This window comes from Callithrix jacchus, chromosome 2 (assembly GCF_049354715.1).
Source record: "Callithrix jacchus isolate 240 chromosome 2, calJac240_pri, whole genome shotgun sequence".
Taxonomy (NCBI): domain Eukaryota; kingdom Metazoa; phylum Chordata; class Mammalia; order Primates; family Cebidae; genus Callithrix; species Callithrix jacchus.
This window is the reverse complement of record NC_133503.1, coordinates 121,726,855-121,745,906: the sequence shown is the minus strand read 5'-3', so window position 1 is coordinate 121,745,906 and position 19,052 is coordinate 121,726,855. Positions and strand designations below refer to the sequence as shown.

Sequence of the window (19,052 nt, the reverse complement as noted above, 5' to 3'; positions counted from 1 at the left end):
ACTCTTTCTGACACATTGTCCTTGCTTTCTAAAGTAGGCCTCATCTCACTTTTAATGTGTGAAAGGAGAGATTATTCAACACAGTGGTAGACACATTTTTGTTCTCAAGAACACTGAGATATCATTAATCTTCTGGCATGCCTGCAAAGGCGGGTTATGTGAATGCTAGTCTTTTGCAAGGCTATAAATAAAGTTTAAAGAGAGAAAGAGACAGAAAGAAAAGATGTTTTCCTGAAGCTTCTATTGCCACAGTACGGACCACATTAAGGGTGCAATAAGTTACCAGTAATAACACTTAAAAAATCCTCTTTATGGGTTTTCAACATCTGTCTAGAAAAAATCCAGCCTAAAAATAGAATCTGGTCTTGTAATGCAGCTTTCTCAAATTGGGTTATCCTAAACATTCTCCGTATTGAATAGTCACATATGACAATTTAGGGCCAGGTTTGTGGCATATCAGTGCTTTATCATATATATCACATGCTTAGGATCCTATAAGATGCTGCCATACACATTCATATATTAGGGTACATGGGTATGCGTGCACGTGTGTGTGTGTGTGTGTGAATGGGAAAGCGTTAGTGAAAATAATTTTTGCTTCTTTGGCTTCTGAAATGCAAAGCAAAAATGACACAAGTTTTTCTCATTTTTTGTGTTAGGAGTTTCATTCTGTTTGATAATCTAAAAGACCTAAATTTCATAATTATCCATGTTCGAAAATACTCTTAGGAATAATGCTTGTACTGCTAAATGCTGTTAGAGCATTATGGATTATTATTGCATATAATATAGACTTAATTTTCCCATCAAATTGGAATAACTGGTAGCATTTTTTGGTTCTGGTAAAGGCCTCTCTCCTAGGGTTCTTCAGTGAGCAAAACTTCTGCTGAATTCATGAGAAAGTATAAAGCAATTAACACATCACAATTATTGTTTAGAGCTATTTTTATTCAAACCTATAGAGCTAAAAAACAAAAATAAATACATTTCTTAAAACATCAATTTCATTGTACTCTAATTATATCTTACCCTACACACTTGGAAGATTTTTTTTTTCATAATGTTTTGGAATTTGGAACTTCCAAACAGTTTGTATGTGACAAACTAAAGACACTGCAATTAGAATCTCTTTGCTATTCTGTTTTTAAGGAGTTTGTGTTGCTAATTAAGAGTCAACGTTTCTGGCAGTTTTTCAGTTTGAGCAAACCTTTAGATTCAAGACAATCTGCTGACGTGGCACTCCTGATCCCTTCATCACACTCATTACTGAACTTCAGGGGGGCTCCTGGGTCTTGTGGCTCTTTGCTTTGCCTTCTGAATTTGAGAGGCCTCATCTGGCGGCTTGTGATGAGACAGCCATTCCTCTACTGGTCTTTGCATGTGGCTCCACTCTCACACAGCTCACATATGGGGGCTCGTTACATTCTGTTACTGATTAGGATAGAACAGGCAGTTTAAATTCCACATCCAAGAAACATAGTAGAGTTTCCATGCCATGTATGTAAGAAGCTAAAACACAGCCTGATCTTCTCCTCAACACAGAAGGTAGAATCCTCAGAAGCCTAGAATCCTTTGGAGATCTAGACCTGACCATCAACAGGGACAGTGATGCTAATTAGATAATTTTAATAGAGTTTGAAAACCATTGAAAATGTGAATTTAGAGAGTACAATGTGGCCTTAATTTATAGAAGAAAACAAAAAAGAAAGGGAAGATAAATAGAATAGTAATGAATATTTATGAAGTTTTTATTATACATGGTTAAATACACAGTTACCTGCTCTGTTACTGAAAATATTTTCATGAAGTATATATTACTTTCCTATGGAACACTGAAGGAAACACACTATTGGGGCAGGGTAGGTAACTTGTTTGTGAGCTCAAAATTACTAGGTAGTAGAGACAGGATTTGAATTCAGGTTGGTCCGATTCTGAAGTTCATATCCTTAACCAGGATCAATAGGATTCACCCAGTATCAGATGGTGGTTGAAGCAAGATTTCATTTGCTGGGTTCCTCCCTTTGCCTTCAAGGGACCTTCTCCCCCCTTTTGGTGGTCTTTATTACCATCTACTGTCCCATTGTTCACAGACCTTATTTTACCTCATCCTTGTCCATTCTCAATAAAATGTGAACTGAAAATAACACTAGCTAACTGTACTTCTCTGACACATGACTATATTTTGGTAAAAATTAATACACAAAAATGTCTCTAAGATGAACAAAATATACTTCAGACAACACAACAATTTGAGAAAGTCGGAAGACGTAAGGGCTAAGAAACTGTTTTCCTAGAGAGGGACTTGAGGTCTGGGGAAACTCAGTGTTTTCTACTCAGATACCTTTACACAGATAAAATCAGTCTAAAATGAACCCCAAGAGCATATTTGTAGGCAAAAGAAGTCATGAACTAAATAGCTTAAGAGGGCTGGGCGCAGTGGCTCATCCCTGTAATCCCAGCACTTTGAGAGGCCAAGACAGGCAGATCACTTCAGGTCAGTTCAAGATCAGCCTATAAAATATGACAAAGCTTCTTCTCTTCTAAAAATACAAAAATTAACTAACTGCAGTGGCAGGCACCTGTAATCCCAGCTACTCTGGAAGCTGAGGCAGAAGAATGACTTGAACCCAGGAGGCGGACGTTGCAGTGAACCAAGATCGTGCCACTGCACACCAGCCTGAGCAACAGAGCAAGACTCTGTCTCGTAAACAAATAGCTTAAGGAGAGAAGTGTGGTCAGGGTGGGGAAGAATAAATCCTTTGCTTTGTGCCACTAGAGTATTTTCTGAGGTTCTGAATTAATTTTATAAAACCTTAGGTTTTCTTCCTTTATTTCCATGTTATTCTATTCCAGCGGAAAAACTCAGACTAGGTCACATGACCTCAGAACACTTGCATAGGAATGCATTTCTTCTCATTGCTCTCAGAGCTGCTTCCTGCTCAAGAGGCAGGGATCTGCTGGCCCGTGGTTAGATATCCACAAGCCTGCTTGAGATGACTTCTTCCCTGTTGGTGATGGCACACAGCTCTTTATTTTAAAGCTAATATTTACTGACAGAACTTAGGGAAACCTAATATAAACTTGCTAAGTTTTCAAGTGTATAGAGTAAAAACTATCAAGAAATACTAAAATAATCAGAAAAAATTGTTTATAATCTCACTAACATATCAATTGATACACTTTGCAGCCTTCTAATTTTTTTCTGTGAATGCTTAACATATAAACATATATATATATATTTGTTTTTGTTTTTGTTTTTTGAGACAAGAGTCCCACTTCATCAACCAGGCTAGAGTATAGTGATGCGATCTTGGTTCACTGACTATAACCTCTGTCTCCTGGGCTCAAGCTATTCTCCTGCCTCACCCTCTCAAGTAGCTGGGATTACAGGTGCCTGCTACCATGCCTGGCTACTTTTTATATTTTTAGAACAGATGGGGTTTCAATATGTTGGCCAGGCTGTTCTCGAGCTCCTGACCTCAAGTGATCTGCTTGCCTTGGCCTCTCAAAATGCTGGGATTACCAGCATAAGCCCCTGTGCCTGGCTGTTTAACATACTTTTAATCATAACTAGTATTTTTTTAGTTTTTCTTTCTTTCTCTTAATATTATGCCATAGTCATTTTCTAGGATACTAAGCATTTTTCATTAGTTAGGCTGAGGGTTTTTGTGGAGGGAAGGCTGGGGATAGCTCTTTCTTTAACCATCATTAATTAATTCTCATTTATAATTAATACATAAAGATTATACATATTTATGGGATTCAGTACATGTTTCAATGCATGTATACATTGTGTACTGATCAAATCAAGGTAGTTACCATAGCTATCACTTTTTTTTTTTTTTTTTTGAGATGGAGTTTCGCTCTTGTTACCCAGGCTGGAGTGCAATGGCGCGATCTTGGCTTATCGCAACCTCCGCCTCCGGTGAGGCAATTTCTCCTGAGAATTGCCTCAACCTCCTGAGTAGCTGGGATTACAGGCACGCGCCACCTTGTCCAGCTAATTTTTTGTATTTTTAGTAGAGACAAGGTTTCACCATGTTGACCAGGATGGTCTCGATCTCTTGACCTCCTGATCCACCTGCCTTGGCCTCCCAAAGTGCTGGGATTACAGGCATGAGCCACCACGCCTGGCCGCTATCACTTTTTAATGGCAGTGTCATGCTTTTTCAGTTACTACAGCTTTTTAGTACATTTTTAAGTTAGGTAGTGTGATGTCTCCAGCTTTGTACTTTTACCTCAGAATTGATTTGGTTATTCAGGGTTTTTTGCATTTACATATGAATTTTACGATTTTTAAAAATTTCTGTGAAAAATGCCATGGTGTTTTGATGAAGATTGCATTGAATCTATAGATCAATGAGATAATATGAACATTTTAACAATATTAATTCTTTGAATTCATGAATACAGAATATCTTTCCATTCATGTCCTCTTCAATTTCTTTCATCAAAATGTTACAGTTTTTATTGTAGGGATTTCTTACCTTCATGGCTAAGTTTATTCCTAAATATTTTATTTATTCTATAGCTATTGTAAATAGATGCTTTCTTGATTTCTTTTTCAGATTGTTCACTATTGGTGTATAGAAAAGCTGCTAATTTTTGGCCGGGCGCGGTGGCTCACGCCTGTAATCCCAGCACTTTGGGAGGCCGAGGCGGGTGGATCACGAGGTCAAGAGATCGAGACCATTCTGGTCAACATGGTGAAACCCCGTCTCTACTAAAAATACAAAAACAAATTAGCTGGGCATGGTGGCGCGTGCCTGTAATCCCAGTTGCTCTGGAGACTGAGGCAGGAGAATTGCCTGAACCCAGGAGGCGGAGGTTGCAGTGAGCCGAGATGGTGCCATTGCACTCCAGCCTGGGTAACAAGAGCGAAACTCCATCTCAAAAATAAAAAAGAAAAGCTGCTAATTTTTGTACGTTGACTTTGTATGCTGCAACTTTACTAAACTGTGTTGTTTTTAAATGGCAATGATGTTCTATCATACATCTAAATGCATGAATTACCTTTTTGTAGGCATTGCATAAATGACAGCATAGTCCAGATACAGATTTTAAATATTACTCAGATTATGTAGATGCTACATTGTAACTCCCAGTGGATGGTTAACATCATCACATTTTTAAATGTATCACAATCCTGTTATTTAATTATACTTAAAACTTGGATTCACCAAAACTAGTATTTAGAAAAAGAACAAATATAATTGACATGAGTCATCTAAGTAAGTAATTATTGAATTTAGATATATTTGAAGGTTGCTTAGATTTCTGTTCTACAATTTTGCTGAGAATTTATTTTCCACTAAAAAATGTCTTTGGGTTATTTGCAGCTGTTGTGGCCTGGCCTTGCCCCATTAGTGGTGATCTGTGGGAAGAGAAGGAGACAAATTGTGACACTGTCCCTTATCAAAGGACCACACAGTTGTTCGCCATGTTGACTCCATGATGGATAGTTATCTTGAGGTTTGATGGACGTAAGGCTAAAAGTTCAGAGAAAAAATAGTGCAGGATCCCAGTAGCTCCTTGCTATTGACACTTACTTGATAACATGGGTTTAATCAATCTTCTCTATTGTCTTTAGCTTCAATTTTGTTTTCTTTTCCAACTTCATTTTTCCTACCTCATCAGATTGACATGCCAAAAAGAAGCCTAAAGAGAAAAAAGACAGAAACTTCTGTTGTTGGAAATATACTGGCGACAGACACAGACCTATATACATATTCTCTGTACACAATATTCTCTGTGCATACCATGTGAAGAACATGTTGTTTTAAGTTTTAATCCAATGAGTGGTTAGAGAAAGAAAAATATATTTTTATGATCAAAAGTTGTATAATATTTACCTTGAAGAAAGATACTATTCTTAAAGTATTTTTTTTTTTTGCTTTTTTTAGTGACTGAAGAATTTTATTCATTGCAATGTTTATGGACATGATCTTTTAAATTTGAAGTTTAGCATACAGTCCATGAAGCCCATCTGACAAGGAATTAATAACCCAAATATATAAAATATATAAGGAATTCAGACAACTTTATAGAAAAAAAATCGAATAATCTGATAAAAAATAGGCAAAAGATTTGAATACATTCTGTTTGCTTTTGAGGAGCAGGAGATCATCAATTATTGATCATTCAATTTTACATGTTTCCTAAACATTTGCTTAAGTTTAATATCTAGTTTGTTAGATATTACATTGAAATAATTACTATAGTATCCAAATATGGTGAATTTTTATTTGGTTGCCAGAGACTAATAAATTCATTTAAAACCTACTGCTTCTGCCATGGCTGAATTCCTCAAACATAGAAGAATAGAAGAGGAAAGTCCCTGTGTTTTTCATGAACGTTTTGCTTGCTTTAATTTTTATTTTTATTTTAAGTTCTAGGGTACATGTGCAGGATGTGCAGGTTTGTTACATAGGTAAATGCGTGCCATGGTGGTCTGCTGCACCTATCAACCTGCCACCTAGGTATTAAGCTCAGCATGTATTAGCTATTTTTCCTAATGCTCTTACTTCTCCCACTCCACCCCCTGACAGGCCCCACAGTATGTGTTGTTCTCCTCCTGTGCCCATGTGTTCACATTGTTCAGTGGTACTTTTCATGAAATATTATTACCCCACTCAGTACAATGGGAGAAATAATATAGCTTCTAGTTTTTTTTTTTTTTTTTTTTAGTATTTGAGAACATATTTTCATCAGCTTTGTTGAGCTATAACAAACAAACTAAAATTCACCAATTTTGAGTTTTAACAAATGTATACAGTCATATTTGTTGAGTTTTAGCAAATGTATACAGTCATAGTACCAGTACTAGAATCACAATGTGAAACATCTCCATTACCACCCCAGACTTTCATTGTGCCTATTCGTAGTCTCTACCCTGCCTACATCTCCTGGCTGCTGGTATGTACTGAAGAATATGGATGACTGTACACATTGACATATTGTCAATTTACAAATGCTGTGCTAATCTTCTGTGTATTATTGCTATTGTGTTGCCCATATGAGTACTTAAAAAGGTTTTAGAAGTAAGACTCATGGCTATGTATTAATTTGTTATTTTTTTGCAGCGTTCATTTAGTAAATCTTCTAGGATACTATTTCTAATAGTAGGTTAGAAATATACTGTCAGCCCTCTCAGAAAAGGAAAGTCAGCAGTTTCGTGCCATGCACAGCATAACATAAAGCTTGAGATACTGCCTGGTCTCATGTCCAGCTCACATCTCTTTTTCAAGCATCGAGGTGTTAATTAATAATTAGATTGGCTTAGTCATCTAGTACTTTTTCTTAGTCATCTAAGAATAGTTTCATTGCTGAGCTTTTGAAACAAAAAGTTGGTTGACTCTATGCCTAAGTTAACCACTTTGTTATATTTTTTAAGAAGTTGAAAGACACAAAGAACTAATGAAATACACTTTCTAAATGTAGAAGAGAAAAGAAAGGCAATTTAATTTACTCTTCTTCTGGTTTGGCAAATGATTAAAAAGAAAGAAACAGTAAGTGTGTAAAAATTGCTGTATGTACCCTTGGCTGACAGTTTTTTTCCATTATAGGTAAAGAGATTTTAAGGGTAAGAACATTGCTCATTGTGTACAAATACAAAGCATTCTTATGGTAGGGCATTATCAATATACATACACTGTGTAGATAATTTTAGCCATAATGGATATAGCATTTCAGTTATTAGACTGAGAGGTTTTTTCCAACTAAAAATAGGTGAGTATAAATGAAGCCAGAATACATGTGTGTGCCCAAGAAATTGGAAATGAATGAGAATCTGCTATAAACACTATGTTGTGCTCATATCTTAAAGTATGATTATACCATTTAGTTACTTGTAGTCATTTGTGTCTGGCTGTTTTAAAGATGTTTTCTAAGAAAATATGAAAATATTAATATATCAATATTAAAATATTAATAAGGCATTGATATTTTGCCGATGTGTTAAGGTTTATCATATTGCAGTAGAGACAGTTATTTATAGTGTAGATTTCAAAACAAATTTATAATACATCACTTGCAAAACAAATTATTTAATTAAAGATGGGGACCAGCTATAGAGTGAAAGCGATGATTTTTGAAAACTTTTTTTTAACTTCCATGCATTTTTATTTCACTTCTACCTGTTTACCTCTTTCTATTTATAAGGCACATCCTCCAAATAATCCCTAGAGATTTACATTCTTTCTTTGGCAAGCACAAATAGAAAATGTCAGCTAAACAAGAGTGAGAACCGATGTTACCTTTCTGGAGTTATTTCGAAAAGGAGTGAAATTTAATTTGCATTATTCTTTGTGTACATATTCCGAAAGAGCTTACTCCCTCACCTCAAATCTCTAAACTCAGGATTTCCTAGTGATTTGAGACTTATAAGAAGCTCAAAGTGTTTGAGAACTCCAGAGAAAGCCTACTCCTATTATTTTCTCATTAAAATACAGGAGCCCCAAGGGATACAGTTATATACAGATAAATTTTGGATAAATATCTGAACTTCTGGGCATATTTGAACCCACATTATGAATCATGCACAGTTCTGTCAACTCTAGTTAGAACCCAAAGTATAATATTTAGCTTCTCATTCATATGCCTTTTTTCCAGAGTTTCTTTGTCTTTGCTTTAAGCATACCCAAGCTCAGTAGCACACACTGTAATCAGGCTCAGTGTTGTAAAGAATGAAAAATATTGAAAGGTGAACGTAACTGCTAATATTTCATGCAACACTTGCCCTTTGTAATAGCACTTGGCCACCCAGATCAGCAGCATGGGTGTGAGCTACATCTGTTGTTCCGTCGCAGTGTCTTTCCTAGACCGAGGGGTTGTGCCTGTGGTTTATTGCTGCCACATGGTTGGCATTGTTATTTCATAACCTAAAGCCCCTTCTTATTTCCTGCTTTGCCCCTGAAACCTTCACTCCTGCATGTTTTCTTTCCTCTTACCCTGACTCTCTAACAGCTGAACTACATAAATGCCAAACAGCGACATGAATTCCTAAACAGAAGCTGCCACAAAACAACGCTGCTCCAACCAAGAAACACACATGTAGAGGCACATGACTGACAGGGCTCAAAAGGCAGGTTTTAGTAAATGACAAGTGTGAAGTTCGCATTGTTACTGTAGCTGATGGTAGCTTGTATTTACACAAAAAAAGTCATTCACATTTCAGAACAATTCAGCGTAACTGGCAGCTTGGGAAAGAAAAGACTTAAAATCTCTTAAAGATGAGGAAGACAGGAGGAGTACAGAATCCAAAGCATTCTCTCACTTTGGAATTATGTTGGCATCTTTTGATTTGGTTTTAAAACTGGGATATTGGAGAAGCAGCAGGAAAACTGAAATTATAAATTATTTTTGTAGGAACAAGAGAGAACAGGAGAATGAAAAGAAAGAGCTGTTCATCTTTTGTTTTTTTCATAGCATAATTTCATTCGGTGTTAATTAAAGTCTAAAAAAATTACATTATCTTTTTATATATACTCGTCACTACTATAGGAATACCTATGGTATCTAGCAATACAGATAGGAAATATCATGGGATGCCAATTTATTGTATGCGATCAGTGTTATGATAATTGCTAATAAAATGTCATGAAATAAATCATGAACATTAGTTTTCATCAGTTAAAACAATGTTATAAGGTGTTATCTTAAGACGAAACATAACATTATTCCATAAATGTCCTATCATTCAAAGGTACAGGTTTTAAAAATATATATTTCTTTCTATTAGTGGATTGGGTGGTCTACTGACCAGTAGTGGAAGAAAATACAGAAGCCTGAATATAAATGTGCTAAATAAGGACAAAGTCATCATCAAAGGTAAAAATTATGTTCAGTCGGATAAAGTGCAGGGACTGGAAGGAGAACTTTGAAGAGTGCCATCCTAAAACCAGTGGCTTCAGTCACTGGAAAGAGTAATACATCTTGGACTTGGTTCAGAAGGGTATAAAGAAAAGAAAGGTCCATGTGGTGACCTTCATTCTGATCAGAGCTAGGATGGTTATGAAGACGTGATCCATCAGCATTCACTAGGAGAGTGTTTATGAAATAACCAGTGAGATTTTTATTTCTTGTTATGCAGCTGTAAATCAGCATCGAAAGAATCTTTGTTTCAGTCCAAGTCTCTAGAAAATAACAGCTTTGCCATGTAGTGGATACAATGCTTTTAATATAGCATCTGGCTTTGAATTTTTTTTAACCAAAGAAGGTCATAACATTTCATTAATACTGTCTGTTGCTTTTATGACAGTGGTTCATGATTTGTCAAAGGCTAGGCTGAGTCTAGCTGTAATTGGAAGAGTATCTCCTTTGCTTAAGTAATGAAAATATTATGATAATATGAAACAATCAATGAAAAAAATTCAGAAGTAAAAAACATTCTGTAGACTTTAAAATCCTTCTATTCAAATAGTAAAAAACTTAAACTGAAAGGAATCTCAGAAAGTACCAAATCCAAACTTTTCATTTTATAGTTGAGAAAATGAGCTCAAAGAGGGTGGATAAATACTTATACTAGTATGACCAACTGGTTGGTTATTTATAAAATTTCTTTCTTCTTCCACCTTGGTAGTTAGGTATGACCTTGTGACAAGGTTCTGCTCAATAAAAGGTGGGCAAATGTGATATGCTCTACCTCCAGATGGGGCACATTAGAAACTCTGCTTGGTAGTCCAGGCTCTTTACTAGTCTGTTGAACTGAGTGAAAGACCCACAGGCCCTATGATGTGGAAAAGCTTCAAGAGAAGGAAGCCTAAACCCTTGAATCATTGCAGAGAGCATACCTATCTTACAGCCATATGGGACTGTTATATGAGTAAGCATTGATCTTATTTCTTAGGTTATTGAACTTTTGAAGCATATCTATTATATTAGTGTTACTGAAATAAAAGCATGTACTTCACAGAATAAACTTTCCTCTCCTTTCTTTTTTTGTCAAAGAAATGAAATCAGAGATTCATAAGTCACTGTTGCAACACCAGGAGAAGGAATACTTCTGCCAACAGCCCAATCATTAACCTGGTCCTTGGAATGGTGAATTGCATTCCTCCTTCTTGTCTGTTACCTCCTCATCTCTCAGGTGTTCCTTCCTTTGTAATCTCACTCCGAGGACTCTGTTCTGGACTTTAACATTTGAATTCCATTGTAGCAAGAGCCTCTTAACTGGTCTCTGAGACCTCGTATGCTTCTCTTTTATTCCATTCCATATGCTAACATAAGAATAATCTTGCTCAGAAAACCTCTAATGGCTTCTATTTAAAGCAGAGGTAAATAATGAGAGATCCTGGGATGTCTGTGGCCTCTCAACATGTTTTGCTTGGGGGATGAGATGTGCTTATACTTTATTGAATTTGTTGCCAGTATTTAAAAATTGAGATAGTAAAAATCCTAGATTTCTGTATTCTTTTGACAAATAAATGATCTGGCATCATTGGGTCACGATTCTTTCAAGAAAGCCATCAGCTGGAGCAAAGCATACGCTCTACAGTTTGCTCTGATTCCCACCTGTATTATTCAGGTTTTTCAGAGAAACAGAACCAATAAGATACATGTATGTATCACATGCAGGAGAAGAGTGAGAGTGAAAACAAAAAGGTTTGGGGGATGGGGAGGTTATTATAAGGAATTAACCTATGTGCTGTGGAGGCTGACAAATTTCAAGACCTGAAGTCAGCAAACTGGAGACCCAGGAAAGTTAGCAGGCAAGAATGACAATTATTAATAATGAATGAAATATAAATATGAATGAAAGTTCAAAGAGTACTAATTAACCTATAGCAATCAAGGTAATGAGTGAATTTAGGACAAACATAATCTGTTTACCATATTAATTTCATTGGATTAATATTTGTTTCCCTCTTACCATATACCAAGTACTATGCTAAGTGCTTTCTGTATATTATCTCATTTAATATTAAAGCAATTCTTCAAAGGAGTCACTAGGAGTATCCCCATTCTGCTGGGAAAACAGGTTTAGAGAGGTTAGGTTTTGTCTATGGCCCCAAAGCTAGGACATGAGTGAGTTGGAATCCAAACTCAGGCAGACTGGCTTCAGAGCCCAAGATCACTTGAACATGATACTAGACTGTCTTCCCAGATTTATGTGTGTTTTATAAATATGGCAGAAGATGATAAGTCAAAATTTCAGTGATGGCAATAAATACAGCAAAGAGAGTAAACTGTTGCAAAGTGAATAGTCAATGTTGTTGTTAAATGAGTGGAACTGAGTAAAACTCAGGAAATTATACAATACCAAAATAATGTCATTAACAGGAAATATTAAAAATTACAGCACATAATCATCAGCACAGGGGTTGGGAGAGAATAGGAGAAAAGATAGCTGAGACTCGGAGAAAATTCATGATTATAGCAAAGAAGCTGTTCCTGTCTTAGGTAATTATGTATTATGGGTACAATTTCTGTGGCACTGGTTCCAAAGATTCCCTAATCACTTCTATAGATTAAAAAGCCACACACATTGAGGCATAATATCATGCTATGAAATATTACAGGAATATTTGGCACACTGTAGGTACTCCAAAAAAAATTTGAGAAGGAAGGAAGGTAAGCAGGCTGGCTGTGACCTCATAGGAAAATGAAAATAGTAGCATCCGGATTTTTTTTCCAGAATAACTTTCTCAATTATAACAGTTTGATAAAAGTTTTGGTTTAAAATTGTAAGGGTCCTACAACTGACAGTCTAAACATTAAAGAATTTATATGTTGACTGCTTGATATTTTATAGTATCTGGCTGGCTGGATGTGACTGATATTTTGGTCTCTCACAAATGTTTTATTTTACTCATCTAGCTCCAGAATTGGTATTTGACCTGATGTGGACACATGTGAGAGGGAATGTTACTATGTTACCTGGCAGATGAGAACTCAAAATTGTAGAGAGTTAAATAATATTTTAAAAGGACACGTTTTTCTCCATACGGTATATCACGAATGTTGTCTTTCCTTAGTCCTTCCCCAGGAGGGGACTGTCTCTAGCTAATTACTGTGTCTTTTCAAAGCCAGTCTTGGCAAATTTCTCTACCCTTTAGCATTTATCCCACAAGATTATTCACTTAAGAAATCAAAGAATTAAATATAATAGTCTTATGTTTTCTGAGTAATATAGTGTAGCACAATTAGATAAGCTGCAGTGAGACTCTCAGTGATACGGTCACAGAGTTTGTGCTACATGGAAATTTAGCCTCTGAGCAGTAAGATACAAGGTCTTGGCTAGTTTTAGTGGCTAAAGCTGCATCTCAACCTTGCTACATAGTGTGGAATCCAACAAAAGTGCTCAGTCTAAAAGCATATTATACTTTATATTATTGAATACCATCAGGGTAAAAACTCAAGCTGCCCATTTATTATATATGCGTGTATAATATCTATGTCTATACCTGCATATACATATACATACACGTATATATATGTATATATAGATTATTATGAAAATTTGTTTTCTTTCCAACTGGTTTAGAAAATAGAAAAATGTAGACTTGGATTTCTATAAACAAACTAGGATGAGAACAGGTGGGCATTTGTTTCTTGGCATTCTCTGTATAAGAGACTGGATACATAGTAATAGCCTTACTTAATAATAGCTCTTTCAATATGCTGAATGATTTCAATTAATTAATTCTCTCTCTCTCTCTCTTCCAATCAGTAGTTCTGAAAGTGTGGTCTGTAGATCCTTAGGGGGGTCCTTTTGACTTTTTTCAGGAAGACTGCAATGTCAGTGCTATTTTCATGGTAATAGTAAGATGTTATTGCCTTTTTCACAGTGTTGACATTTACAAGGATGCTGCCAAAGTAATGATTGGGAAAACTGCTGAAATCTTAGCAGAAAGACAGTGACACCAAACTGTAATAGTAGATACTGCCACACACTTACAAGAAACATAAATCAGCTTTTCTAAATACTGCCCTTGATAAAGCAGTATAAATTATTAATTTAATTATATCTTTATCCTTGAGTACATACCTTTTTAATATTCTGTGTGACAAAATGGAAAGTATGTGTAAAGCATTCTCATTGCATCCTGAAATACCGTGTCTGTCTTGAGGAAATGTAGTTGTGTGATTATCTGAATTGCAAGTTAATGGAACACTATGTTTCTTGAAATATGACTGACAAATGCACTATGGTTAGTTAAGACTTGAAAATTTGACAAGTATTTTCTTATAAATAAATTTCATGTAAATATCAAGTTCCAGCATCACTTGTTCAAAGGACTTGCCTTTCCCCCATTGGATTGCTTTGGTGCGTTGATTGAAAAATCAATTATCTGTATAAAATTGTTTCCAATTTGGATTCTATTCTGTTCTATCAATCTATTTGTATATCTTTATATCGGTACTAGTCTGTTTTATTACTGTAACTTTATAGTAGATATTGGATTCAAGTGGTGTTTAAGACCTCCAATTTTTAAAATATTTTTCAAGTTGTTATAGCCGTTTGTAGTCATTTGCATTTTCATGTAAGTATTAAAATCAGCTTGTAAACTCATGTAAAAAACCTAATAGGGTTATGATGGAGACAGAGTTAAATTTATAAGTTAATTTTAAAGGAATCACAAATATTAAATCTTCTAATCCACAGGCATGTTAATGGCCTTCTACTTATTTATGTCATCTGTAACTTCTCTAAGCAACATTTTTTAGTTTTCAGTATGGTCTTATATATCTTTGATGAAATTAATTTCTAAGTATTTTATGCTAATATAAACAGAAAAATTTTAATACTAAATTTCCAGTTATTTGCTCCTAGTAGGTAGAAATAAAATTGGGTTTTATACATTGGCTATTAATATGAGACTTGCTAAATTCACTCGTTAGTTCCAGTAGTTATTCTTCTTTTCCTGTTGATTCTTTAGGATTGGCTGTGTAAATATGCATGCAGTCTGGGAATAGAAATAGTTTTACTACTTCTTTTTTTTTTTTTTAACCTTGGGTTTTCCTCCCCTTTTTAGCGTATTACACAGGCTAAGACCTCTGGTCCACTATTGAATAGTACTTGTGAACTTGGACATCCTGGCCTTATTCTCCACCTTATGTTTCACCATTAAGGATGTTGTCAGCTGTAACTTTTCAATATATGCCATTTATCATATTAAGTCATTATTTTTAAACATAAATTAATTTTGACCCAAAATGTTATTGCTTGTTGATTACTTAAATTGATCCTAAATATATTTGGATATTTCAAAAAAAAATCAAATTCATGCCCAAACAATGACTTGACATTAAATATTTTTTTAAAATAGTTCATTTAGGATTGGTAACAAGGCATGTCTTTGAAGAGGGGACATAGAGGATTAAGGGATAGAAATGAAAAGGGACATAAATTTCATTGTGTATCCTTTTATATGTTTTGAAAATGTCATTATATTTATTTACTACCTATTCAAATAACATAGCCATATGTAATATATTCAAATTTCCATTTAATGTTACTTACACACTAGCTGTAAGAGTAATTTAAACATACAGGTTAAAACATTGGGAACCAATTTGGCCTTATATTGTGAGGCTTAACATTTATCTTGTCACCCAGTATTCAATTTCTAGATGTGCTTGAATTTTCATAGTAAAGCGTCATAAAAGCAAAAATGGTGAAAAAACTTGAAAGACCATTAGTGGAATAATAGATAAGAATTTATAATATAGTCATTTAATGGGATATTACACAGCAGCAAGCATTAATTTGATCTACAGCACAGACAAATCTTAAGAATGTGATCTTGAGTAAAATAAACAAGTGTCCAAAAATGCAGACGTATGATGCCTGTTTATAATGTTCAAACCTAAGTGAAAGCAAACAATGTATGTACATGTGTGATAAAGCAGGCAGATAGGTATCACCCAGTTCAGAATAAGAGTGATCTCTGAGGAAAGGGTAAGTAGGGGCTGGAAAGGAGAATGTGTGTCACCATAGATGTAGAGAAACAAGTTGGTGCATTTTCAGAAGCCTCACTGGTTTTTCATAATCGTCAGTGTACTGAAGCTCAGACACCTTTGTAGGTTTGCTTAAGATATTTAATATCTTTGTTTCTTCATTGTATTTGTCTTCAAAAAGTTATTAAAAAGATGTCTACGAATCTTTAAAAAATAGTAATTCTCAAGATGAATGTATGTATGTGTACATGGGTACACACATATTCATGCATACAAGTCATCTGGTTTCCCCCCCACCCCTTCATAGACAAAATGTTGATGTAAAGCTGATGAAATCTGCATATGACACAAAGCTGGGAGAGATAGCTTATATTTTAGGTGACAAGCAAACACAAACACCCAAAAGAATCCTATGCACAGTGCTGATAAAGTGGATGCAATCAGGCATATAAAATGCAGAGAACTGTTGAATTGTGACTATGTGGGACTCCCACACTTAACTATAATTAAAAGTTAAAATTAATTATGTTGGTCAAATATGCTATCAAGTCTATATCTTTTTTATTTCTGAGCCTTGATTCTTTAGTTCAGCTGGTAACTGCTAAATATTTAAAACAAACATTTTTGTATTGCATTTTGTAGCACTGGAGGTGGATTGGATTAAAATAGAGATCTTTTTAAAAACACCAGTTTCTTTTCCTTAAAAATACTCAGCCTGCATGAGTAACTACAGTAAACATCTAGTATTCCTGGTGCATATCTATGTTTTCTGAACAAAGAAAAGACAACTTGTGAGAAAGGTAAAGAGAAAAGTGTCTCAGTGGTGCATTCGATTGAAACGCAGGAAAGAGAAACAAGAAAAACTAGGGCACTGATAGAGACCACAGCACAAATTTGCCTTCTGTGCAATGATGGGGGTAATCAGTTTGCCAGAATTACCAGCAATGTGAAAAAGAGCCATGCTGCCTCCTAACAGTTTCCTGCAGGTCTTTTCATGTTGCAGGTCATGTAATCTATGACTGAGCTTACATACAACTTTGAACTTTGTTTTCCTGAATGGATCAAAGCATTGAAATCCTGACAGAGAGATAACAAATAATATGGTTCCAAGTTCATCTTATGTATTAGCAACCATTCAAAGAAAGCTTGAGCACCAAGTAAGGCTTCTCTCCCCTGAGTGATTTGATGGTCTCTTTAGAAATTGTGACTGTGGCTGAAATATCGTAATGCCCAGTGTACACAGAAACATATCTAATTATATCCCAGAAACATATAGAATAACTTAGACTGACTTAATGGAGACCTATAGAATAATTTGATGGCTCTGCTTTACTGAAAAACTTAATCGAATTTCACAACTAATCCCATGGATAATTTATTAATTTTTTAATAATATTCAACAGATTAGTTGAATATTTTGAATCTCCTGTTCATAATTTTAATTTTAAGCCAGCTGTTTCTCCAGAGAACAGATCAACAAGCTGAAGAAGGCAAGCTCATGTTTAATGGTATACCTACCAGAGTTCAGAGAAGGCAAGCTCATGTTTAGTGGTATACCTACCAGAGTTCAGAGAAGGCAAGCTCATGTTTAGTGGTATACCTACCAGAGTTCAGAGAAGGCAAGCTCATGTTTAATGGTATACCTACCAGAGTTCAGAGAAGGCAAGCTCATGTTTAGTGGTATACCTACCAGAGTTCAGAGAAGGCAAGCTCATGTTTAATGGTATACCTACCAGAGTTCAGAGAAGGCAAGCTCATGTTTAGTGGTATACCTACCAGAGTTCAGAGAAGGCAAGCTCATGTTTAATGGTATACCTACCAGAGTTCAGAGAAGGCAAGCTCATGTTTAATGGTATACCTACCAGAGTTCAGAGCGTATGATTTACAGAAAGCATTTGCACTTTTCCCTTTAACAATTTAATTTTTCAGCTATTCTATAAATTAATAAAACCAGAAAAGTAGTATCAGTAAAATAACACCACTAGAAATACAGTTCCCCCCAACAAACTTTGCATATCAAAACCAAAATTGTTCTTTTAGTAAAAAGAACATTAAATAACATAAGATGTGGTACATATATTGTCCTTTTTCAAATGGTAGAATTTTCATTCATTTACTCTTATAGCACTAAGAGTCTGAGGTAGCAAAACATTTACGGTGACATTTAAGATTCATATTAACAATATCTATAAAGATTATTCTCCATATGCTTTATGTTCATTTTATATATCACATGCATAATTATATGACAATTTATAATGGTGCAGTTCTGTAAAGTGATTTTTCAGTCCTGTAGCTTTTCAGTCAAGTTAGCCTCTAATTTGTAGAGTCCCTCTCCCTCCTGTATCCATGGCTTCTGCACAAAACACCATTTCTCATTAAAGGTTCCCATTCCCTTTGGCAGTCAGGATAAAAATCTCTAATCAAGCTTGAGGAAAAAGCCAGAGTTCAAAGATGTCATTGGGTCCCAAGGCTGGTCTTGTGTGGCTTGCTAAAGGTTCTCAGGCTTAATATTCCATCTGTGAAGAGAACTGTCAGGGTCAAATACTCCAATCAGCAGTCAAATAAAGCACAGTAAATGAGCAAAAAAGGGGACTGAGAGTTATATAAAAGCGAATATAAAGCTTCAATACTTGTTTCAGTCTATAATTTTAGCGACTGCGCCCCATCAGTACATCAGGTTATGCTAACCTTAGAAACCCATTTGCTTTTGGAAGCATTGAGTTTTTACACCTAGTGACCTCTTCTTTTCATAACCTATCATTCTTCATTCTCCACGCCTCTTCCTTATCTTCCCCCTTCCTGCTTTCTCTTCTAAGTAGTACAAAGTTTATGAATGTATATATAGGGTAAAATGATGTTACTGGACGTGTTCTTATAGGACTAATGCTTTAAGACACTTTCTTTCTGAAAATTAATATCATTTCTGAGACTGTAAAAAGACAAACTCTTTTCTAAGACCTCAAGAGAACAATAAAAAACAAGCTTGTATTTTGATTTGGGACAAAATTCTACAAAGATGTATATTGCAGATGTCAAATACAATATTTTGCTCCTGATAAGTATGTAGGACTCCCAGGAGCCTGTCTTGTAGGAGGAAAGAATAACAGGCTTAAGTCCCATGATGCAAATGTGAGAAAAGAATTTTGCCC

General features: G+C 35.3%; 1 long non-coding RNA gene across 4 annotated transcripts in view; it reads left to right on the top strand.

Annotated features, from left to right (window-relative positions):
- Positions 1 to 19,052, top strand: part of LOC103791509 (uncharacterized) — a 520,065-nt gene that overhangs the window by 157,276 nt on the left and 343,737 nt on the right. The window lies entirely within an intron of this gene.